This window comes from Tyto alba, unplaced genomic scaffold (assembly GCF_018691265.1).
Source record: "Tyto alba isolate M040663 unplaced genomic scaffold, T.alba_DEE_v4.0 Super-Scaffold_26, whole genome shotgun sequence".
Taxonomy (NCBI): domain Eukaryota; kingdom Metazoa; phylum Chordata; class Aves; order Strigiformes; family Tytonidae; genus Tyto; species Tyto alba.
In genome coordinates, this window is record NW_024881300.1 from 18,822,924 (window position 1) to 18,848,967 (window position 26,044).

Genomic DNA, 26,044 nt, shown 5'->3' on the forward strand with positions numbered 1-26,044 from the left:
TAAGTCTAACACAGCATTTTAAGCTTCTTAACAGCTCTTGATAGTTGTCTGTAGCTGCAAGCATAAGTGAATTTTGAATACATTTTGATTGAATAACATAGTGACTTTATAGACTTCTCTTTTCAGATTTCTTTTTTTTTTTTTTTTTTTTTTTTTTTAGGAGGGGCAGCATCAGTCTTCATTGAATATGGGCACTTTTATGGCCCTTTACAATCTCTGCTTTTATTTACTGAAATGTCATAAATCTCTTCTACCAGTGATGTGAACAGTGATGCAAATACTTTCTCCAGTATTGCCATGTTGCTACTCTGACCTGGGAAGAACTAACTGCAAACGTTTGCAAGACCACTTTATTGTCCTCATTCTCTGTTCTTTAAAATTCTTCACTGTTGTAATGACTCCACAGAGAAGTTACTGATTCATTGGCAAGTAATGCTAATTAGTACTATCTTATACTCCTTTCTGAATTATTTGTTGTATCCTAGGCTGGATGCCTGGGGCATGTGATTTTTTTTTTTTTACCCCCCCCCCCCCCCCCCCCCCTTCTGAATTTGTGTGTGGACAGTCTGTGACCCATGAACCCTACCATTATATATAAATAACAAACGATAATGCAAATCCCAGAGAGCTTGTTAAGACGTTGGATCAATCTGAGCAAGCTTAGTATGAAACATTCATGATATTGACTCTGCACCTGAATCTCTTGAACATCCTCATGACACTTGTATTAATTTGCAGGCAGATTTGCTAATGGTGTTTCCTGTTTTGCTCCCTTCTGGCACTTACCAATTAAATAATAAATTTAAAGCTGAATAAAAGGCAGCTTTGAGAGCAAGATGGGAGAAGGAGATGTATTTATACCATTCAGATTTAAAAGCCTAAGCTAGATACCTAAGCTTTCTGATGGTAATTGAGCCTTTAGTAGGCAAATGAAAGCATCTAAATTAGGAGCCAGCTTCTTTCTTCTAACAGTGCTATGAAGCTGTGTGCCTAATTTTGACAACTTCTGTAGTGTGAAGCTACAGTCTCATTTATTTTTCAAGGCCTTATGAACATGAAAAGGGGAGATTGAGCTGTGGAGACAGACCTCTGAACTCCTTCACTGGGGGCTTTAGAGTGCCTGCATCAGAATGCAGGTTGTGGAAGAGAGGGGATTGCTCTCTAGTGCAAGACCCAAGAGAATGGATATGCTGGATTAAGCTGCTGCTAGAAGCTCTCTACACTTTTTGTTTTGTTTCCTGTTTTGTGAACACTAGGCAAATACCTAACTGGAATGATACAGTTAATGAATAGAAAGAAGTAAGAGTCTAGCTAATTGGTTTACAATGTTTTGTAGACACCTGAACTGTCTGAGGAGAGACCAAGGAAGTAAATAAACTCCTTTTCCTTGTTTTAATCATTACAAAAATGTCCTATGAATTTTCATGATCTCATTACATATATTTTCAATTTTTCTTATTGGACCTTGTACCATATCAAAAGCCTGTTTATCTGAGCCATAAGAATTAACATTTTAAATCTCGTGTAAAAATGTGGTGTGTGAGGTTTTTTGCCATTTGCATGTTATACTGTGGCACTTAAATGCATGACCCTTTATTCTGTTGTATGACATGGAATGCATCTTTGGCTGATATACTCGAGGTCAGACTGCTTTAGTGCTGTCAGCCTCCATTAGCTGCTAACTTAAATGAATACAGGGCAAGTGGAGATATTGTATATATAACTCTCTCAAGTGGCAACATGACATAGAATTCCACAGCTTCTCTGCTCCAAACTGCAGATATTTTTAACAATTAGATCTGAAGCAACAATATGTTTTGTGAACAAGGGAAGTGGAGACAACTGCTGTTTATTCTTTGCTGGAAAGCTGCTATTGCAAAACAAAGATTTGTGTCTTTGTAAGGATAACTTCTATGGGAACTCCTGTGAAATCTGTCAGTGTAGAAGTTTTGCAAATGAAATACAAGCTCTGGGTGAGCTTGTAGAGTTCTGAATTTGTGGCAGCAGCTTTATTGCCATGGTTGGCTTGGGTCATCATCTTAAATGTTTGTAACCAGCACCATGATCCTGCAGCTTTTAGTGCTTAGTTGAGTTGCTATATTTGTGCAGGAAACTGTTAAACAAAATGTGATCACCATCATTCTTAATACAGTTATGCATTCAGCATCCTTTTCTCAGTGAAAGAAGGGGCAATAATATGCTCTAGAACCTAGCTTATGAAAGGGTCTTATTTTCTCAGAACAGTCTTAATTTAGACGTATTAAATATTTATATTCAAGTGTCTTTTTCTCACCATACGAAGTGCATGATTTTACTACTAGTCCAAAAAGCCTCTTCCATCTTAATTCTTTATTGGACTATGTTCTTCTAGCAAGATGTCTGTTATAGCAGCAGGATGAAAACTGATGTTAGCACCTGGAGAATAATGGTCTGGGTCAAAGGCACAGGACCCTTGGGATGGCGATGGTTGGCAGATGTAGGGAACTTTGATATCAGTTGCAAACCTATATCAGAGGATGTATGCAAAAGGAAGGAAAACAAAGCATTTAAGGAATAGTGTAATGTATCATAATACTCAGCTGGTTGTGAACAGGTGCTGTATTGCTCTTGTGTGAGGGCCAGGAAGGAGGGTCCTAGGTTGACTCAATATACGTGAATGGATGTGAACGCTTGGCATGATTTGGCATGTTGATCTATGCCTTGTTTTCTCTCTTAACTGAGTTGGTTTTTTTTTTTTTGTTGTTTGTTTGGTTTTTTTTTCCCCCCCCAGAAGACAAAAGTTTACTATGTGACTGCTTTGATCTAGTGGGATTGCAACAGCTTTTCCCTATTTAACTCAGTAGTTAGGCTAGCACCATAGGCTGTGATGGAGTTTGTTCTTATAGAGGATGATAGCAACAATGTATTCAGGCATGCACACAGTAATGGTGAGACATAACCAAAACAGCACCTCTAGCTAAGCAAACACTAAAATTACTAAGTAAAAAGGTGGTCATCCCACGCTTCTTCCAGTCACTTCATGCTAGTGAGAACAGCTAGATATGCCATGCGTATGTGATTTGCAAAACCAAATTGGACTGGACTTCAGAATTTGACTGTGGTGGTGTCTCCTCTACTACACAGGCAGCTCCTAGATGAAAAAAAATCAGTGATTATATGATCTGTAGACTGATTTGTTTTATTGAGTCCTTAGAACATTCTGTAATGTCAGGAGACTTATCTGTCACAACCCTATAACATGCAGGCTTTAGCTCACCTGACTCTTCAAGTACTCAGTGTTCCAATCTTTGGATCATCTTCTCTTGATTACTCAGCTGGAAGAGGTTCTCGTGGGTCAAGTTTTGAGAAGCACCTTTCCTCTTTAAAGTCTCTCCTCTTTCCCTTGTAATTTCTAGTGCCAAGCTAGATGTACATTTGGACAAAAGTTGTCTGAATGCTCAGTAACTGGTGTGAAAGAGATGAGAACACAGGAAAGAGGAGTAAGGGGAGGAGGGCATGTATGCAATAAAAATAAAATTGATATTTGTATAAAAGAAAAACTGTACAGCAAAAAGTGGCTAATGCTAGAATGAATAAAGAATCAGATGCAACTCTCAGTCAAGGGTTTCTTCCTACACCTCCTTACAGTAGAGATTGATACCATGCAGCTGATCTCTTCCATATCTACTTGGTTTGTTAGCTGGCACAGTGTGGATATAGAGGAAAGAGCCCTATGCTTTTACATCACCCACTTACTCCAGCAGAATTGATCGCTTCTGTCCCTCAGGACCAGCTCTGGGCATCTGAGGTACAGGTGAATTCTTGTGCTGACTGCAGGGCGTAACCTCATCACAGCAAAGCTGCAAATGTGTGCCTCTGTGTGTGGTTTGCCTAGCTCTAGTGGTAACAGTATGGCATCTATTAACAAATGTTGACAAACCACATGCTTTGCAAATCCTTTTTACAGGCTTGCTTCTGATGCTCACACCAGGAGTACTCGGCTCTGCTGTGCTCTCACCAGCAAGAACTTTAATAGGCTTTTTTCCCTGTCTAACTGCTCATTTGACAATTTATCTCAATGGTTTCTTGGCATCTTTGCTCAGTATTTGTTCACATGCCAAATCAACTAATACCTGCTCAAACTTGGCTTTTGACCTTGCTGCCACAAATTCAGCATTTATGAATGGCTAATTGAATGCTGGGCACCAGGTGTGAATGTCAGTGTATACTACACTGAGTCTATGGCAGTCAAACTGGTATAATTTTGCTTGCCATGGATGGAAAAGTAAGGGGGCAAGGCATCTAGGAGGATAGGTTCCTGTTTTCAGTTTTGCTTGCTTGGATGAGATAGAGCAAGATATTGCTGATATAAGCATCAGCTGTTTTAAAAACTGATGCCTGAATAAAAAAAAAAAAAAACAAAACCAAACCAAAACAAACAAAAAAACCCAACCAAACATAAAATAAAGGTATTGTTACTTGTTGTTAGTTGTGAGGGTTTTGGTGTTTTGTTTTGTTTTAAGTTTTAAAGGGAAATAGCATTCTTGTACTTCCTTTTACTTAGGAGTTTCATTAAACTGTCTTTAGAAGTTGATAGAACCTAGTATAGGGTTTGTCCTAGGAGTTAGTTGACTGCCTCTGCTGTTTGTTTGCAGGCTCTGTTACCTCATATTCCACATCTTGAGATGTGGAAAATGATACTGAGATCTGTTGTAAATCACATTAAGCTTTAGCAATGCACTATTAAAGATCTATGTAAGAGGTAGCTATTACAGTTTTATAACCTTAACAATAAAAACAAAACATCTGGGGTGTTGCTCTTACTAGATTGGATGACAGGGTAATAGTTGCTCTCAAATTTGCTAACTATTTACAGTATTTTATAGTAAAAGGTTTCTACAAATGGAGCTACCTGGAAGCATGCAACTAAGACAATTCTACTACAAATCCATAAGCTTCAGGGCTTGGAGATGATAGAGAAGTGGAAATGATTCCAGACTTCCACATGATTCCAAAATGCTTTCACTTTAGTCCGGGTATATCCACAGGAGACATTTCTGAAGGAATTTGAGTATCTGTTATCTTTCCTGAGTTTTATATGCAGTGTTATACATGAATAATTAATTTTGATAGAGATTCTAACAGATGTGACCAGCTGGAATCAGCTTAGTGCAAGATTAGTCTTTATTTTTGTAATTTAATTTTGTAAAATCTGTCACTGTAACAAGTTTGCTTTCTGTTTCTTCACTGTCTCTGTGCATGACATTGATCACTTGATGCATTCTCTCTGCAGTTTTGCCCTCTGAAAAATGTTTCTTTACATCTAAGAATCCTTTTAATGAGAGAAAGGGAGTCTGAAGGATAGAGGAAGATCAGTAGTCATTCTCAGACTAACATAACTGTTGAAAGCATTGACAGAAGCACTCTTTTGATCTAGTTATCTGAGAAGTTTTCTTCTTCAGTGCTGAGCATGTTAGTCTGACTGTTCATGATTCAAGCAGTTTGTAGTCCATCCCATTATCTAATATTGCTCCCTTAATAACTTCATGCTTTATAGAAACCATAAGTTGTTTCTTCTTAAAACTTTATGTATGTATTGCCAAACTTTCCTACAGCTTGGAAAGATGTCTGTAAGGTTTTGTTAACTTTTAGTTTTAAACCTGTGCAATTCACTTGAAGACACTGTTAGATCTCTTCTTGCTGTAATCATCTGCGGTTTTAAGTTGTAAACCGTTCTCCAGGAATCTGTAAATGCAAGTGTGCCATGTTAAATCTGGAAATTTCAAATTTGAAGCCTGTGAAGGGAACTGCGGGAGATGTTGAGCTGCTCTACCTTTGCAGTGAGCTCTAGGAGACAACTCCCAGTGGTAACATAGGGAATGGAGTCTTAATCTAGCTGCCTGCTCTGGGAAGGCCAGGGCTTTCCTATTCGCTGACTTCCTAGATCCTCATGAGGAAATGTTGGGCAAATTGACCCTTCACTGTCATGGCCATACTTGTGTCGGTAAGGGAAAGCTGGAAGTAAGAATGGGAGACTGTTGTCTTCCTTGCTGCTTGTAGTAACTCTGCTAGTCCCAGTGGTTTATGGGAGTTTTGTTAACTGACCAGGAAGGTTTTGACTGTCAGTTTTAATAATAAAGAATACAAATTTAGATGGAATGATCAAGAAATTCATCTGGATCTGATGTTTCATGTAGGGAGTGTGTAAAGCCAGAGATGAGTGTACACGCCTTTCCCTAAATCCTGATCCTCTCACATGAGTAGCTTCAGGTCATTATGTTCAAGAATCAGTGAAAATAGGGAAATATATGTGTGCAGTTATCATTCCTCCAGTCTTCGTGAGTCTACAGCTACTATAAAAAAAAATAAAAAAGACTGATGCAGAGTTATACAGGAGATGTTTAAATTTTATGTGCCTGACATGCCCTGTTTTGTGTGTGTTTTTTTTTTTTTTTTTTTTTTTTTTTCCTGAAGCAGCTGCTAGGAAGATCTCTGTGTATTCATAAGAAGTTTATCCTATCCCAGAATCCCGTATGTTTCATAAATATGTAACTAGCAGTAGGTTAATATTTTGCCCAGCATAATCAAAGATGGTCCGAATGTGCTTGGATAAGCTAAGCAAGTAATGAAAATATATGGAACATGCTAAATGAATACTTGACAAATAATTAAGAAGCTAAATGTGAACCAAGTAAAGAACTCTCTAACAAATGCAGTTCTGAAATAGCAATTCAAGGAGAAGAATTGTAGGATTTTACATCTGTCCTAATTAGATAAGTGAAATTTTTAGGGAATATTGGACTACATTCTTTCTTTGTGTAGTCACTAGCTCCACTGATGCTGATTTTTATGTGAGATGAGGTTAAATGGATAGTTTATGGTATTTGGAAACTTCTTGGTTAAGGCTGCCCAATTTTAGCTGATCTGAATTTAGTAGGACCTGTGAAGAGTAAGCTCAAAGGAGTTGAGCCTGATTTTTTGGGGGGGAAAAAAGAAAAAAAAAATCAGGATGAATAAATTGGGAAACCTATAACGTGCTCTTGTTGAAAGACAATTAAAAGTTGTTTGAAAGTGGTCTCTGCTTCTTTCTCTTCTTTTTTTCTATTCTAATCTTCTGTTTTCAGAGGTGAATAATTCTGGTTTGCCCTTTTTTCTTTCTCTGCTTACTTTTTTGACACCGTTATTTCCATCCTACTCTGCTATATGCAGGTCACCTAGTTGTATACTGTGAAAAAAGGCGTCCCTTTCTTTGGCATGAAAATGAAATTTCAACTTCTACTATAAAATGCAAGTATTGTTCCTACATCTGAATTCAATACTAATGTAACAAGTAAAAAAGCACCATTGGTATGAAATGACAGGGAGTTCTTCAGTTGCAACTTACTCAGACTATTGATTAGAATTAATTAAAGTAATGGTTTCCTCCTTACTCCCCAAAAGATGTTTGTATTGACCATACAGTGCTTTTGTATTTCTTATAGAATTGAGGCATGATGAGATAATCATGTAGCAATTTAAAAATAAGATACTTTAACACCTTTGAAGAGTTCAGCAATACTATGAAATGCAACTTTTCAGGATCGGCAGGGAAATGTTGAGCTTTTTCCACCGCAGGGACTGACAGACCATGTCAAACCTTGCTCTGTGACAGTTTCTGACTTGAAGCAGTGGAGTCACTCAAGATACTCAGAGTGTGGTAATTTGGTATAGAGTTTATAAAAAGACAAACTGAATTGCTTGGTCTTTCTGTTGACTTCAGTGTGGTGTGGAGATTATTCTGTCTATAGTTGTTATATTTGCAGTAGGTATGAAAGAGTTGAGGTTATGCTGGACCAAACCAACTGTGAAATTTTATTTTAGCTGCAATCTCATAAATCAGCGATCATGATAAACTAACATCTGTTTTTGTTGTTTTAAAAAAAAAGGTTCAAAAGGAAAACTTGCTATATGACAACTTTGAGAAAATTTAAATTACTAGAGATGATTTGGAAAGACTTTTCATTTAACTAAAGCCCACCTTCCTCATGGAAGGCAACTTTATTAAAGCAAGCTTGAGCTAACCAAGTATAACTTACGGGTAGTACCACTTAAAACTTCTGAAGTGGTGTAATTTCTATATTTTAATAGGTTGGGTAAAACATTTGTATGTATATGCACAAAAACTACCAGGATAGTCTTTTTAATACCTGCTTACAACCAAAGTAGTTGACTGGTTCCTTGACTGCTGTATTGGATGGTTGCAATTGAAATGTTTTGTCTAACTGCTTGTAAAACATGGCAGATTTTACAACTCACAAGGTAGGAGCAGCAGTGTTTCAGCTATGGGTAAGTCTTATGGATGCCATTCTTGAAGCGACAGGAAAATTAAATAGAGTTGGAATGAAATGAATGCCACATGGGCTACAAGATGAGTAAAATTACAGGATTGTTGGAGCACTAGAAGACAAATCATACAGATGTACGTCATGCTTTATTGTAGTCTGTGCAAAGAAAAGTTTATTGAGAGATTTATTATGCAAATAAAATGTCGTAAGTGTTGACACTTCAAAGTCCTGTGCATGAATTTGCCATATAATTGCCTGAAGATATAGGCTGGTTTGGATGTTGAGCCTTTATTTGCATTTGGAGGATTAGCAGACTGTTTATTTTACTACCCTTAGCCTTTAAGTGCACTTAAGCTGTTTCTCCAACAGAGCTGAATTTATTCAGTGCTAACTTCTTGATTGACATAGCGAGAAGAGCATATCAACAAAATGTACAGGACCTTGCAGCGAACAGCCTATTTCATTTGCAACCTTGTAATGTGTAATGGGAACCAGTGGATTTGAATTAAAAAAAAAAAAAAAATACAAATTGTAACTAGCGTTAGAGATCTCCCAAGGAAAAAATGTACATAGATGAGGATAAAGATTAGAGCTGACAGAATAACATTTTTCCCCTTGTTAATTTTATCATATCTTAAAAATATTCAGTGCACATAATTTATTTTCATTTCCATTATCCTTTCAGCTTAGATGGCAGGCCCAGCTTCCAGAGAAGTTAATGGAAATCTCTGTATTGACTTTTAGAGGACTTTAGATCAGGCTCTAAATAGCAAAGAACGAGCCCCAAATATTTATGCATATTTATGAACTGAATAAAAATTTGTTAATGAAATGTTCATACACGATTCATTCCAGGCTGGCTGTGCATTCATGTAAAAAAGCTCATAAGTGCCTTTCTTCAGGTATTCTGTTAAATGCTGACCAAAAAGTCAATGGGATTTTGCTGGAATGAGGCATTTGGGATTTGGTCCATATTCATGTGCATGAATCTTTAAAATTTATTGCTAAGGATTGATGCTTACACAGTGAATAGGCACTTTATGTATTGAAGAAAGATATGTAACTTATAGCTTGATCATGGCTATGCTCTCTGTTTCCAGGGTCATAAACCCTGACCAGCACTGACTTTGGCCCTCAACAGGAACTCAGAGATGTCTTTATTGCTTCCAACTTGCCAATATTTCATATGAAACTCAAGTAAAAAGGAGGCACTTAACTGTCAGTTTAAAAACAGATTGGCTTATTTACACTAATTCAAAGCCCTAGCATGCAAGAATGAAGCATGTGGCAGCTGGTCGGAAAGCTAAATCCTTGCTCACTAGGAGGCCAGATCTTCCAGGTTGAGCAGCTGCTGTCAGGATATATCAATCATTGTGCCAAAATACCTTGACAGTGCCCTCTTGACTGTCTTTCAGAAGCAAAAATTGGGTTAGATATGATAAATGGATCTTTTCTGTGGAAAAACTAGTGTGCTTTAGCCAATGTAAGTACAGTTCCTTTGCCTGTGTGATACTTAATCTCATGACAACAGATGATGACTTTTTCCCCTTCATCTAACAATAAAACAAATGAGCTTATTCCCTTTCTTGTCCTTCTAAAGTTACTCACTGAACATTTAATCAAATTACTTATATTTGCATTTTTCCACTTCTCTGACTTTGAGGCTCTGTTTTGAATTGTCTCATGGCATCAGAACTTGATTCCACCCTCCCCTCTGGTTTTATAGCTAACACTGCAAAAAACGAATGCATCCTTATTTCAGTAGTTGAGAAGACATCTCCACATAATACCTAATTGAGGCTGACTGGGACAGAGGAAGTCACTTCTCAGCTTTGCTATTGCCTGAGGTAGATTATGTCCAAATTATCAGTACCTAGCTGTGGAATTCACTATAGCATTAGAAAACTACTTTTCAAAATACAGATAAGCAATTGCTCTCAGACACAGTAGCTTAGTTTCGCCTGTGTGCATATTTCATCATACCTGGACCTCAAGCTGATCTTATGTTGATTTGGGCCCTGTTTAAAAGCCAGGAAACATGATTTGTAATTTTGCTGAGGATTGGACTGCTGTGCTAAGGTTAAGAGTTAGGGGCCATTTTGATTTCATAGCAGGGCACTTGCCTGAGAGATGGATACTATTAATTTTTCTCTCTTCAGTATGAATTTTTATTATATTAACTTAGTTAATTGGTTGTACATGATTCTTTATCCTGGAGAGTTCTTTCTGCCAGTCTTCAGTTAAATGCGTTCTTGCTAAAATTTACAATGTTCCTTACTATAGACCTGAAAGAAAAGCCCCTTGGATTCAGCTTACGATACAGAACAGTTCTGTTTGAACAGCCATTACTGAAGTATGGCCAGAATTGTTCCATTCATAACCTCTTCTGATGTTATTTGTGGTACTATTAGCTTGTACTTGTAGTTTTGTGCTTTCAGCATAAGGATTGGCATGTCAGATGATTTCTCTGGTAGCTATAATTTAATGGGTTCCAGATAGATGAAGCAGCTGTTTGTTTATGCATCAAATCTGTATTTTTACCAGTCATTAAGTGTGCAATTAAGAACATACTTTTGAAAAACCTGGTGATGTATAGTTGCTCATGCCTTAGATAGATCCTGAACACCTCACAGCAGGTGTCTCTTGTCTAACACAATGGGTGTTTTGTTTAAATATAAACTGAAGGTGTTGCATGTGGAAGAGACTTGAAAAATGCAAAAAGTATCTCTAGTATCTCAAACCAGCCTTTTATTGCCCTGTGGTCAAGGAGGAAGGAGCTTGTGAGAAGGATGACAGGTTTTATAATCTGGTATCTTTCCATGTGCTGTTGTACTGGGCAGATTCCCCCAACATGGGAAGTAAGTTGTTTCTTTGGGCCTAGGCAGCTATGTGCCTGTAGGAACTGTGGTTTATGCATGCAGAATACTGGCCCTTTTCCATTAGCTCGTACAGTCTTCTGGAAATCTCACTGGGATCCTGCATAAAGTTGTCATGCAGAGTCTGAGGGAATGTGCCAAAAGAGATAAACCTAAAGCTATTTCGGTGATGGTTAGAGTGTAGCCAGTGCATGTGAGGTTTTTCTTTAGCATTGGGAAATGAACCTTGAGTAGGTTTCTCTTCAAAACATGAATATCTTGCTTGAACTGAAATACTAGAGTCCAGTAGCAACTGTAACAGCTGTATGCTCAAATTCTAAATGGGATCTGTTTCTCTGGAAAGTGATAGAGCACCCTGGTCACCATTCCTAAGGGTTGAATGCAAAAATTACTTTAATATTTTCAACAGGCTAGGAATTGCTTTTGTTCTGGCCATTGTTAAAATTTGTGCTTTGCTTTGAGCATATTATTGAAGTGTATATTCAGCAGTTATCATACCATGACCACTGGTATGTAGAGTGAAATGTTTGTCGCTTTGGCAGTCTACTGAATCTCTTGCAAACAGGCATAGTCATCCTCAGAAGGTTATCCCTGCCATTACAACAGGCAAAGCAGGACACTGTGGCATGTTATGTGAAATGATCAATAGATGTGTGAATAGCACCATATGATTTATTATGACATCTACATTATCTTGCTTGAAAATTGCTTTTTGCTGATGTAGAAGGACAATGTTTTCCCCATGTAGTTTATAACTATTATAAAAAACTTCTACCAGCATCTTTGTTATCGTATCCTGTCTCTCACATTCTCTTCAACCCTGTTTGAAATAGGTCATGTGAAACAGTTTCTGTAAAGCCTCAGTATGAACTAACTTGCTTGAGAGCATGGATCTTCTGCTGAGTCATCAATAATGACAGATACTGGAGTTTTAGACACAGAATCACTTTTGCTGACTTACTAAAATTTAATTTAGCCGAGTTTTATTTGTTCTGGTCACTGTGATTCAAGGTGCTAATATTTCTTGAGTGTGAAGGGAAAGAAGAGCAAGAGCAGCTGTCCAGGCCTAGCCTTATTAAAAATAACAAAGGTGAACTTCAGAGAAATGTATAGCTTTGACCTACCTGTGCCTGTACTCAGTTTGGAGCAATCAGGAATTTTATGTGCTTATGGCGTTTAGTAATTTAAAATGTAGTGCAGTTTGTGCATATATCATTGTGATGCTTTTGAAAATCAAAATATACATCCACAGTTCTTTCTTTTTGGAGTATGAATAGATTGGAAGTGTTTAGATGACTCTTGAAAAAAAAAAAACACAGCGGTGTATTTTTCTGCTTTGGCTACATTTTCATTGATTTTTCATGTTTGTAATTACCCAGCCTATTTCAAAGCTTGCCAAACAGTTGAGTAAGAAAAAGTAGTTGAAATGTTACATGCTGACATGAAATTTCTGTTTGCACCCCGTTTTGTTCTCATTTATCTGCTTTAGTTCAGCAGATGCATTTGGAGTTGAGACAGTCTTAGAGTTTTCTCACTGTCATCTCTGCCTCAAGTTTTATTTCTGCTCTCTGCTTCATAGGGTCTACTTGCCTTCCAGAGTCAGGGGATGACTTATACTAACGATAATGGGAATTGGAATGTATAAATTCAAGTAGTGTCAATGGGAGTTAGTCCTATGAATTTCCTGTGCATCAGTACGCTTTTTAGACCCCTATGCATTGTATCTCTTCTTTAGCTAGACTTCCTAATTTCCCTTTTCATGGTGTGTTGCTAGTTTCTGTATTCTTTTTACTCCTTCAGCAGTTAAGCAAAAATATCAAGTTTACTATGACTGGAAGAGCACATTCTGATAATGAAAAACTTGTTTTGTTAAATGTATTTAATTACTCGAACCTAGAAATATGTGCGTTGATTGCACATGGTGTTTAGCACAAAATGCTTAGAGCTTCTGGGTGAAGGACAAAAAAATTTTATATATTACAATAAATTTATCTAGGATTGCAACGGACTGAAAACTCTAACTACCCGGAATCTGTTTTTTCCCTATAATTCCTGAAAATTTTATATCAGTTTCATTCTTTTCAGTCAGAAGTGGTCAAACTGAATTTTATTTTTAAAGTTTTTTTTGTATAACACCTCTTTGTCATGTATTCTTAGTATAGATGCTATTTTGTCTATCCTCGTTTTGGCAACACCTTCAACAGTGTGTCTGAATGCCAATTCAAGGCTCACTCCTTGAGTTGCCTTTTACAACACAGGTAACGATGTTAATTCTGAAGAGCTTTTTATACACTATTGTGCTAAATAAATCTGTGGGGGACAGACAAATCTTGTTTTCTAGAGCTGCAAAAATTGATTACCATTGCTGCTCTTACTTAAAAGATGTGCATCACTGAGTACAGAATAATTCTGAAGACTGAGAAACACCTTTAATGAAAAGGATGAACAAATACATTTTCTGAACAGTTTGGTTTGGATAGTTTCTTTGCAGTCCTTCCAGCAAAGGTGTGACTGCTACCCTCTACCCCCAGAGCAGAATTGGCACCAGCCTTGAGAGCAATTAGGCAATTGCCTGTAATATTAGAGGACTGATAGTGACAAAAAGACGTATGTAAAGGGATGACTGGACCTGCTTCTCCCTTCTCTGAGTAGGGTAGATGAAAACAGAAAGCCCAAGCTCTCTGAAAACCCTGATCTGCTTTCTGCAGGGCTGCTGGTGTCTCTCACAGCTACTGCTCCCTGAGAGGTAGTCAGGGATATGTGCAGTGCCACCCAATTTTGTAGGGGCTGGTTGCTTCTTCCTGCCTGGAGAAGGGTTTGCAGCTCTGCAGAGCTCTTCTTCAGGCTTATTATTGCAGGTAGGTTGATAGTACATCTCTGTGATGCCAAGACTCAGGTCAGTCTGCACTGCTCAGAAGTTTTGAAGCAGCTCTGTGTGAAATTGAGAATTAAGTGTTTGTAATCTTTTCCTCTGTGTGGCCCAGGTCCTATGGAAATAGTGTTTTCTTTTAATTGTAGGCCAGCTGAGTTGCCTGAGGTTTGGGTGGTGAGAATGGGAGGGAGAAAAAAAACTTGCTGACTGGATTGACAGACTTATGTTAAAAGCTGTCTGATATTTTTAGTGATGAACAGTCAAAATGTAATTAGGTCTTTCTAGATAGGAAACTGAGGTTTCCTTGCTTACATTATAAGAATCTGAAATGCCCTGAAGGAATTGGAAATATGGAGACTGTAGACAACAAACCTCTCTTCTTTCTCTGAGAAGACACAGTAGCATCATTGCATAATTGCATGGCATAGTCCTAACCTGTATTCTACTGAGGTTTATTCCATGTCTTTCTCCCCAGAGTACTAAGAAAAGTCAATGCAAATCACACTAAAAAGCGAATCACACCACTCTCTTGTCTAATGAAAGAGTGAAGATATTTTGCATCATAGAAGATGAACAAAGAATTGCTACACATTTTTGCTGTTTCTATACTGGGATAAGTAATTAAACTTCTCTGACTCTTGTGGCAGTGAAAACCAGTCTAGAAATTTTTGTTTTCCTCTTAAAACTCTTCTATAACCTCTTGTATGCACATTCTTCTCTGCTCCAGTGTTATCTTCCTCTGTTTTTCCAAAAGAGACTATGGGTATAAGGCAACTGCAAAGTGACATTAAAGCTTGAGAACGGTAGAACGTAGGTGAATGGCAATTTATTAGGGCATGTTTTCAGTAGAAAATGTTCCTCAGAGCATTGAGATTGGCCATCTGGAATTAAAGGGTTCTCTTACAATATCTCTGTTGTAACAAAATGCAAGTAATTATTCTAATGGACAATTAGAACAAAGCTTGTTCTTGACTGACTACTAGCATTTCAATGTAAGATTCCAGCTTTGGGAAAATCATAGGTCCTTCGGTAACTGAAATATTTATTGGGGGTGGGGAGGGGAACTGAGTCTTTTAAACGGCATTCTGAATGCAACTTGGCTTCTGTTGTGTTGCCTGAATTTGTCTGTCTTAATTTCTGTAGGTGTTCATCCTATATAATCTTAATACATCATCCATGCTTGATATAGCAATGAACAGAGCTGACAGAACAACATATTTTGTAAAACCATAAATGTTTTTATCTGCATGGGAATAGGAACATAGTTATAACTAAGACAGCAATGAATATTTTATTTACTAAACAGAAGTGATGACAGGTTTAAATGGAGTCCTAATCTTCATTTTCTGTGTTCGCGATGCATATTTAACCTTAAGGTTTAAATAAAACAAGAATATTTTAAGATCTTCTCATAATGGCTAGCAGTGGGAAGTGTAACTTCTCACAACATTCAGCAAAGAGCACTTGATTATAAATTGTAAAGCTCAGGTCAAAGTACTTCTAACATGACTTTTCATGGGAAATAATTTTCTTATGAAAATGTTTGAGATTTTAATGGTTTTCGTTTGGCATACTTTTATGACCCCAAGTTCTAAAGCTTTTTGGATTTGTTTCTTAAACAATCAATATAAACACTCTTGAATAGCCAGTAGGAAAAGAAAACTATCAGAGCTTTAACTGATCTGCTCTAACCATTGATTTGTTGGCTGCCTGGAAGAGTGTCTGTCTGTACCTACCTAAGATGTACAGCTAAGGAATGTTTTTGACAAGAGTTTAATCAAATCAGCCTATTCCCACGGAAAGGTTGGATTTTAACAGCTGTAAATCATTCAATAGGAAATTAAAACCTTCTAGCAATTCTAATTGCATGTTATATGAGAGATGTGAATGGTTGCTCAGATGAGTACAGCATAGATGGAGCATCCCCATGACCTTGCCTGTGAGTTTACTCAAAATGTGTACTCCAAAACATTTCTTCCCTAAATTTAGATGCCATAGAAAAAATGCTAATATTGCTTGGTTCACTGAGAAATCAGAGCGAACTTGAACCAAATTTAGTCCATCGTTTTTCATGTTGTGAGCTAATCATTAAGCATCAGTAGAAACACTAATACACATTTATTCCACAAACCTAGATTACTATCTCCTGTAGAAAGATTTAAATGCAAGTAGAACTCCAGTGTTTGTACCCCAATTATGTATTTTAACCCTTAAACTGTCAGATTCTGTATCGATTTCAGTGTTTTACTGAATGTGAATATGTGCAAATATTTTGCCAGCAAATGACAGAATGAAGCATTAAAATGTCTCATGGGAATGGATTAAAACCCAACATAAAATGTATTCCTATACTTTGTGTCCAGTTAATAACAGTGTGATGACATTAGCACATAATACCTGCTATTAATTCTATTTCAGTTTTATCCTACTGCTCTTCCTTGAAGAGAGGAACAGAGTGACTGCCTGTAGTGGAAATCAAGTAGAGAATCTGTTTGAATAGTTCAACTTCTGTCTTTTGTTAACTTCATCTTCAAATGGAGACAATAGCTCCAGGATTCACTCAACTGTTACAAAATCTAGGTCCCAATTCAAAGGACAGGGAAATTAGTATTGTGTTAAAACTGGTTCTGCTGAAGCTTTCATGTTAGTCAATAGGAAACTGTTCAAGTATAATTTGAGTCTAGGTGATATATGTCATCTCATTGCCACAAAGCCGCAGGTCAAGGCTGAGAGAGTATGACAGGAATTCTGGTATTTCTAGACAAGGACTTTTTCCTTTGGTCATATGGCTGCTTAATTTGGTTGTCTGCCATGCTGTTATGTGGGAGAGAAACATGTGCCTTTTTCCTTTTTCTTGTGAACCCTACTGCAGTAGAGTATCCAGAAGAACAAGGGAAGTTCAATAAAATTTCAAGACTCCCTTTTCATGCATATTGTTTTGAAGTTACAGGTGGTATTTTTGGCATAGATTGCATGTAACTTAAAATAACATGAACAAAAATGTTCACCACTGATGCTGCATTATTTATTTAATCTTAAACAAGAAACTAAAGTCTCTTTCCATGTTTCCTGATTTCTACTTTATAAAACTTTAATATGTCTTTGTAACATCTGTGCAAATTATCTGTATTATACGGAAGGGCAAGAGTGGCTGTGGAAACCTAAGCAATTAGTTTTCTTCTACAGCAGTTACTTCAGTTGTCCATCAAAGCTGGTATATCAAAAAGCACAATGCCCCTCACAAATCTTAGGAGAATCTCCTTGCTTTTCAGTGAAGAAATCCTGACAGTGAATTGTGTATGTGATTTGAATGAATTAGGGTGATAGTGTCCTGTACATGTCTCATGAAAGAGTGACCTTCATCTTCTCCTTTCTATGGATCCATGGAGTGATCATAATCTTAACACTTCCTTTGATGTCCTGAATGTATGCTTGTGGGAACAGAACAGCTGATCACTGCCCTGTGATATAATCTGTTCTATGTGCCAGCACTTTCAAAGGCTTTTTTTGTCATCTCTATTGTAATAAGATGGTTATGAACATTTCAGAACATGAGTGAGAGGTAATAAAATGGGAGAAAAAGGAGTATTAGGCTATACAGTTTATAATTAAAATCCTAGAGAGCAATAGCGGTGAAGTGAGTACAGAAACATACAATAAAAGCAAGCAAACATAAACCCTCTGTTTGATCCTGGAAAGCACAAAGGCAGGCTGCTTCATTTGCAAGGCTTTCTATTTCAAGTCACCTTGTGGTTGAGACAGCTTTCAGTATTAGGTGACAAACAAAAAGCCTAAAGGAATTCTTCCCCTCTTCTGAGGGATACACAAACCTTCCATGCAGATGCTTGGCACGTTTTGAGCTCTGTCCCATACAGAGCAGTTCTACAGTTTTATACCTTGCTGCTATTTTATGATACTTCCAAGGGATTAACTTGACAGGGTGAAAAACAGCAAGATGTATATTTGAGTAGAGATTAAAAATACAACACAGAGCATTCTATTCTCCTGTCAACAATTTCAAGGTGAAAAGCCCAACAACATATTGAGTAATAAAAAACATTTTGCAGAGGTTAGCATAACATAACGGAAAAAAAAAAAGGAGAGAATGAGGAAGAGTTGAAACTTCTTTGGTATGCTTCAAGCATTAGAGCACTTAGCCGTGGTCTGAAGATCAATAAGGCAGAACATTCCTTTCACTATATATTAATAACGTGAGAGCAGAAAACACAGTAACTACTAGGATCATGTGACTGTTGCAGGTACATATTTTTCCACTTTGTCAAGATGAGTAGTGTTAAAATTTTACTTCATCAGTTTGCATATAGTTACATCTTCCAGGTCAATTATGAGATTTATAGACCTTTTTCATAGCAGACTAGGAAAGAATAGAGATGCTTGTTGCATCTTTCTGTTGTCCAAGCAACCAGCTGAAACACTTTCTAATGTACATGTGTGGGAGACTGATGGTGAGGTGATAGAAACTCCTTTACATACACAACTCTCACAGCAATTGCATGGAGAAAAACTTCCGAACAACCCCGAGTGTCCCATATTTTCATCTTGGTGTCAAGTTGCTGTCTTGTCTAGATTTTTTTGTTTGTTTGTTTTTTTTAAATAAAGTCATTGAGACTCTATTTAAAGACCTCAAGGGATGAGGTAGAATCTATCACATCTGCCCATAATCACCAGCTGACCGAGGATGCTTGAAAACTCTCGGGATCTGTTTTCCTTTAGAAGTATGTCATGCTGCTATCTTAAAGTAAATTAGATCATGCTATTAAATTTGTATGTTTCTCTCCTTTTCAGATGTGTCTTTTCTGCTTATTATGTAAAGTGAAGCTTTATGCCTTGTATTATTCGTTATCAAGAACAGAAACAATTAAGATACATATTTTCAGTAGAAATGAGGAACATTTTTAAAAAAGGCATAAATTCATGCTTTAGTATAGTTATTCAAAAGTAGTTTAGTAATAAGAATACACAGATAAAAATATTATCTGTGGGGTCATTGAAAGCTCATACTGCAAAGACTTTTTTTTTTATTCTCTTGGTAGCAGTTAACATTGCTATGCTGGCTAAGTGGATCACATCTGCAACTTGTGCAGTTTCATATTGCTAATCCATGGTTATTTGAATTACACTTCAAGACCTTGTTTATAACTGTCTGCAACACTGCTTCTGTTACAAAAACTCTTAAAAGGAAAGCTAATCATTAGCAATTAAATATCTGACATACTCTTTTGCGAATGTGTGTACTAAGATGATTCTGTGTATGAAAAAAGTTCATGGGCTTGACAGGCACATTAAAGCTAAAACTTGTTTGCTAAGGTTACACAGCAGAAAATAACATTATTGCTAATCATGTTAGAGCTATGAAACTAAGAATTCATCATATAGTTAAATAGATCACTTACTCTACTGAAATTAGTTTAAAGCTGTACTGTTGTATGAGTATTTTGAAATGATAATAAAACTAGTGATCAGAGGATGAGAGTTTTCATACAGCTTTTTTATTATAAACTTGAGCAAAAGACTGAGGGTGACACTGTAGAAAGCATGCATTATTGGTCTTCCTGTGCAATTGTGTAAGCCTGTAATAAAGTTCTTAAATGTTTCTGTAGTAGCAGAATTGGGCTGATATAAATACATGATGTAGGCTAATGAAAGATGACCCCTTAAATGGCATCCTTTAATATGTTGTTCCTTCATTTCTTGTAGACTATCACAAAGCTCTTCCATTCAAACATGGGATAATACAGTGCTACCTTAGCTACTTATGACTTCTACAGCACAAGCAGGCATAACTCTTATCTTTTTCCTCTCTAAGACAGTCGAAGCCATCTTTTTGTGCCTGAGTGATTTAAGAACTGATTAATTCATGTTTGCAAAGCACTTGAAGATTATCAAAGGGAAAGTGCCACAGAAGAAACCCTTTTATTTTTATTCTAGACTGTTGGCATAGCTTCTAAGATACCAATGTGCTGGAGCTTTGGTGCTGCTTGTTTTAAGCATAACACTTCAGATGTCGTCCTGTGTACATACTAGTAGTACCTGCCCACTGAATTCATTCAGTTGTTCCCCTTGCAAATGAGAGATTCATCTGTGTTCCATTATAGGAACAGTGACAACACCAGACACCTAACAACAAAGCTGATCTGATTTTTTTTTCTCTGGTGCAAACAGCTAAGAAGTTCAATCAACATTTCTATTTTAGTTGTGGCCTCAAGGAGTTTTCAGAGTAAAATGAACTGTTGCAGTTGGGGACCGCTGTGTTGTGTCTATAGATCTGAATGGCAATTTCTGTCTTGAAAATCTTGTGACTGAAATATAGCTTATCTTTAAATCAATATTCAGTGTCTTTCTAAAGAATGCACCGATGGTCTAGCCACTATATATCTTGGAAAGCTGTGGAGCAACTCATTTAAACTGTGATCACTATTTCCAGTCAGGCATTTCTAGCTTGAAATTCTAGCCTGTAGATCTGGTTAAGATTACAGATTAAGGGCTTGCACCTAAGCATAATGGAGTTCAGGGGAGTATTTCTATTGAGTTTGACAGGCATAAACTCAGACCTGTTCAGAACATGACAAATCACACTTGTAAATCTTTGTAGATCAGTATCAATCATTCCATATCTCTCTTGAATGTCTCCTCATTATTTCTGTTGTCAAAACTTTAAGTTTTTCAATTTCAACCCTCTTTTCTTGGGTTGTATCTTGATAAAACATACGTAAATTCATTAAATCCATGTCATCATCTTATTTCAGATAGTGAAAATAAAGACAGAGGGAACTGAATGTTGTACTTCACAGTATGTAGTGTCAGGATGAAAGATCCTTGTAAATTCTTGTTTTTTGAATGTTGTACTTTTGTTTGTAAGTATAGTAAAAATCTCAGTATGATAGATCTGAACACTTTATACTTGTGGGATAAGAGATGCATGTATTCTGAAGAATGATTTATCTTAAAGACCAAAAGCTGTAGATGATCTGTAAGTGCCACTAATGCATTTGAAAGCCACTATTGTACTGATTATATCCAAAGAAAATTTTTGTTACTCTCCAGTGACATGTTACCTGTTTGAAGCTGTCATGTGAAATTGTACGAATATACCAGACAGACATATGGCAGGTCCTGCTTTTTAGGTGGAAGTGAATGCAAGAAAATTCTAAATGTTTAATGCATCTATTAAATAGTAAACTACCATCATGATGTGCTAAGCGCATACATATCTCAAACTTCTTGGAATGAACAATCTGAAGTGTTGTTCTTGCATGTTTGCGATGTGTCTTTCTGAGTGTGTTAAACCAAAATTCTCATCTACAATTAACAGGCACTACTCAATTTTATGCATTAATATCCTCTTTTATCACCCCTCTTTACCTCTTTCAAATTCAGACCTGCTGTTTCACTCTAACAGATCTATCCTAGCAGCAAAACATGAGCAAAAGCCTGGCCTCTTGGAGGTCTTATACTTGTTCACTTGCTCCTCAGTTTGCCTGGATTTATGGATGCTTCCTATCCAGCTTGGGCTATTTTTGTAATCTCCAAAGTTCCCTGTTTTAACAGTTAGTGAAGTAGAAACAGCAGATAAAATTGATTAAATACATGCTAATACCACTGGTGGTTATATGTGTGGTGGTACAACACCACCCCCACCCCCCCACTTTGGGCCACTTGGTGCTTAGTGCAATTTTCCTTCCCCTGGGTTACATGCCAACCCAAGATGAATAGGCAAAGGTAGTGGACCAGAGCATAAGGTACTCCCTTAATCCTCCTGACTCCTATCTCTGCTATTACTTGGAAATGGACTACATACCACCTCAAATGGATTGGGAAAGGCAGTAGGCCAGAACCTTAAGACGCCCCCTTAACAGATGGTTTCTGCCCCCTCCTCTCCTGTCTGGGAACAGTAGGAACAATCAATACCTTCTGACAGCCTAGTACGTCTGTACCTGGGTTGTGGCCCAAAGGGACTGATACAAGAACTCCCAAGATCTAGCAAGTTCTGCTCCTGCACAACTGGTAGAATGTACTAGAATATTTCATCTTCCAAGTTGAGCTGAAATGGAAATGTACCTGATGAAAGTCAGTTATCTCAGACCCTATAAGTAACAACCCTAAGTGAGACCCTTTGAGCAATCCTGGATGGCAGTGGGCTGTGACCAGCATCTCCCCCGAGCTGGGATGCCTCTCAGGCTAACCCTTCTCAAAGCTTGAAAATAGTCTGCATGAAGCCAATGGAAGGCCAGGGTGAAGTCAGACCTCTTCTCGAATCTCAGTTATTGCCCCTGAGAAATATCAATGCATTGTATTTGCTCCAAACTTGAAAAGAGGGAAACTTTGCATATAGGCTAGCCTTTTCCATCCACCTCTTTATGTGTTTAACTATGCATATTTGCCATCATGAGTGCGGATATCTATATATTTCACTGGCTATCCAGATATTTCTGTGCTGTTTGTGTGAGTGTTTTATGTTTATACATACAATATATGCTTTGATTCAAAATACATTGTAGTAAATTAGTGTGAATCTTGTCATTCTGAAATGTGTAATTGTTGCTATTTTAATCATAATATATTCTACTAAATCACCTGGTTAATCTTTAAATTGATCAGCCCCATTAAGTGCTGCTAAAATTTAACCTTTGATCTATCTGACACCATGAATAAATCTTAAATTGCTATTAAATCATAATCATGTGAGATATTTTCATCCACATCAATGTGGCAAACTGTTGTTGTTTTAGTCCTTGGTAATTGTGTTCCAATTGTAGTACTGTCCAGTCAACCTGTATGAGCAAGGGCAATGTTAAAATCCTCCGAGTCCAAAATCACAAATGCATGCCTGTCATCTGGCAGCCTGATAGAGTTCATCTGATCTAAAGGCTTAACACTTTAATACTGTTGCTGACCTTAACATTTGGATTTAGTCCCATAGAAATAGCAAGTGTTGTGTTATTCACTGTAAATGCCCCAAAGACCTGCAGAGACAACTCATGAAGTAAAATGATCACTTTGTCAGCATGGTGCTTTAAGTGTCTTAGTAGGACTGCATCAGCAACCTCCATGCTGGCTAGGAGTATTCAAACAAGAATAGTGTCATACATTAATTCCACAATGTTATTCAGTTATGTAAACCTTTCTGAGAAGAGAAGCAAAGCAGTCAGTCCTCTCACTTTCACAATAATGATGGAGCTGCTTAAAATCTTGGTCTCTTTTGTGTGTGACATATTTTAGATGACTTTCAACCTGACTTGGAATGAAAATAAATCCATCTATTAATATGTATCTTAAACTACTTATATGAAATTTGGAGGTTTTGTGAAATGTTTCTACTGATGTTATAGCTAACTTACTTTTTTGTAAAATTCATTTGTTGGAAATTAATGCATTGAGACACTGAAATGATTGACACACTAGTGAATTGATGCAGAAATTATTAAAAAATTTAAAAGTATTCCCTCCCAACTCCTTTTTGACAAAGTTCTTCAACAATTTTTGTGCCAATTTTCTTAGTGATACTTTCTTATAACACTGACAAAATATGTGGGTTTTCTTCTCAAGATCAGGAAGCTCTCAACAATATTGATGAAACTCGTAAGAGTTCAATCACTGTTTGACTCACAATGAAAGATATCAGAGATACTGAACTCCAAATGTTTTAACCTTTCATAGTTACAACATTTCTAAGCCTCTGGCTAAATGAAGGGAAAAGTTAATTTATTCTAACAAAATGTCTTTTAAAAGATGAAACACTAACAGGACCTAACTGCAGCTTAGTGACTGCTCATAATTTGTGATGAATTAGAGGGATAAGCAGTTGTAGTATGGAATGTTTGCAGCCTGGCAGACTCTGGCGTGACTTCCAGTCCTTAAACATTGCCAGGGATTTGACTGTGGCTCTCCTGACCTACTGGGATTTCAGAGACCGATTTATTGAACAGCACTGTTTAGTCTCTACAAGTGTCACTATAGGAAGGGTTGCTATGTGGTACTGCTGCCATTGGGTGATACTGTCACTGGATCTAGCTCTGTCTGGGTTTCTGATATTGCCATGGTCTAAGGACTTAATGTTGTGTGATGATTTAGGATGTACAGAAACTTCCACGACCTGTACTGTTGTGACTTCTTTCATTGTTTACTACAGTAACTAATTTCTACCGATCTATTATAATGAGCTGATCCAAATAAATTATTTTAAATTCTGTCTTTATACTTTAAGTTGTATTTTTAACAAGGCAAGTGTAGAATTAATTGTGCTTTCCTTAGCTGCTTGTTAATAACCCTAGATACTTCTGTGTCTTAAACTTGATTCTCTCATTTCAAATATGCAACCCTACTTAACCTCAAGCTCTTTTCACAGTATATAAGTCAGGTTCACAGCTGGTGTAAATTGATATAGCTATCCTACTGATCCTGTAGGCATGTTTATTTACAATAGATTTTCATTCTGTCTCAATTTCTAATATTACAACATAGAGTTGAAACTAGGGAAAAAATATGCAACTTTAATAGGCATCCTCCTAGATAACTATTTTTAAGTAAATTTTTAAGAACATTGAACATCTGAGGGAAGGATCTTGGTTTTAAGAATATATACAAGAGTATGAAGGGGGGTTTTGGAGGTTTATTTTGGCAGGGAAGGAAGGTAGCTACTTGAACTTTCATTGTTTAACACATATAAAAATGTCTAGCACATAGTCTCTACCTCTTCAGAAATTCAAAACTAATTACATCTTAATTTGCATATCAAAGCAAATTACAACCTAATGAAACGTTTGCCTGCCAAACATTTCTTTATCTTAATGAACAGAATAAGAATACCTATTATATCCTGATTAAAATGTCTTTGTACTTGTCCAACAGGTTACACTCTGTATATATAAAAATATTATTTCACTGTATTACTGGTGATGTGAGCAAAACAGATTCTAATTTACAACATAACTTTTTATTGTTTGTATCCATAGATACAATAACTGATGGAAGGGAATTCTTTGGATTTACGTTGGAATCAGAAGAGAGAAACGGTTTAATTCTGAATAGATATTATTTACATTATTTGGAGTCCTACATAGTGCCTAGAATTTGAAAATCTCAGTGCTCTTAATTGATATGTTACTACATGCATATACCATGATTATTTTTTTTTTTTCCAAACAAAATTCAACTTGTGAAAGTCTCCTCAGTGAAGCTTGAGGGAATTTAGACATAAAGTGAACTAATACTAAAAGCTAAGCCTTTAGGCAAAAAGTTCTATAACCTCGGTTACAATTAATTTACGTAATACATGAAGGTTACTATAACTTTGCCTATAAATGCAATACCATACATCTGTTTTACTGTGAGTACATATACTGGGGGAAATATGTTTTATTCACTTAATTAAAAAGTCTACATACTGTAGCTGTTTTGGGTTATTCTCACTACTGTTTAGTAATTAACCAAAAGCTAAATAAATTTGCAGAACAGGACTGTTCTTAATACAAATGTTAAATCATTTTCCCCCAATGTAATTGTACCTGAATGGATGCAACTGTAACATGAGCCATAAAAGGAGATAAAGCAGCAACATAATGTACAATTTCCTACTGCATAATGGTAATTCTGAATAACATGGGCTCCAGGAAGAAAAGTAATTTAAACTATATTACAACAAATGTCATATTTTAAAATGGAAACTATCCATCATATGTTGAAAGTAAGTGTTGGTGAACTACAATAAGTCTAAGGAATGTACTTAAAAATTCTTTTAGGAGTCCATTAAAAATAAATTGATCGACTTAATTTCAGGACATTGTAATAAATTGTTAGTGACGGTTACATGCATGTCCCTACCATGTGTAAAGCTAATAATTGCAAACTTAGTGGACAGCAATTGTACAGAATAATCAAAAGTGGCTCCTATTCTATACAGCATAAACCCGTCCTTTTAGGAAATTATTAGTGCATTTATAAATCATGTGGTAAAAATGCCTAATATTTAATTT

The 26,044-nt window shown here is 36.7% G+C and overlaps 1 protein-coding gene across 2 annotated transcripts in view; it reads left to right on the forward strand.

Annotated features, from left to right (window-relative positions):
* The window catches only part of CDH13 (cadherin 13), a 517,510-nt gene that overhangs the window by 25,528 nt on the left and 465,938 nt on the right, over positions 1-26,044 (forward strand). The window lies entirely within an intron of this gene.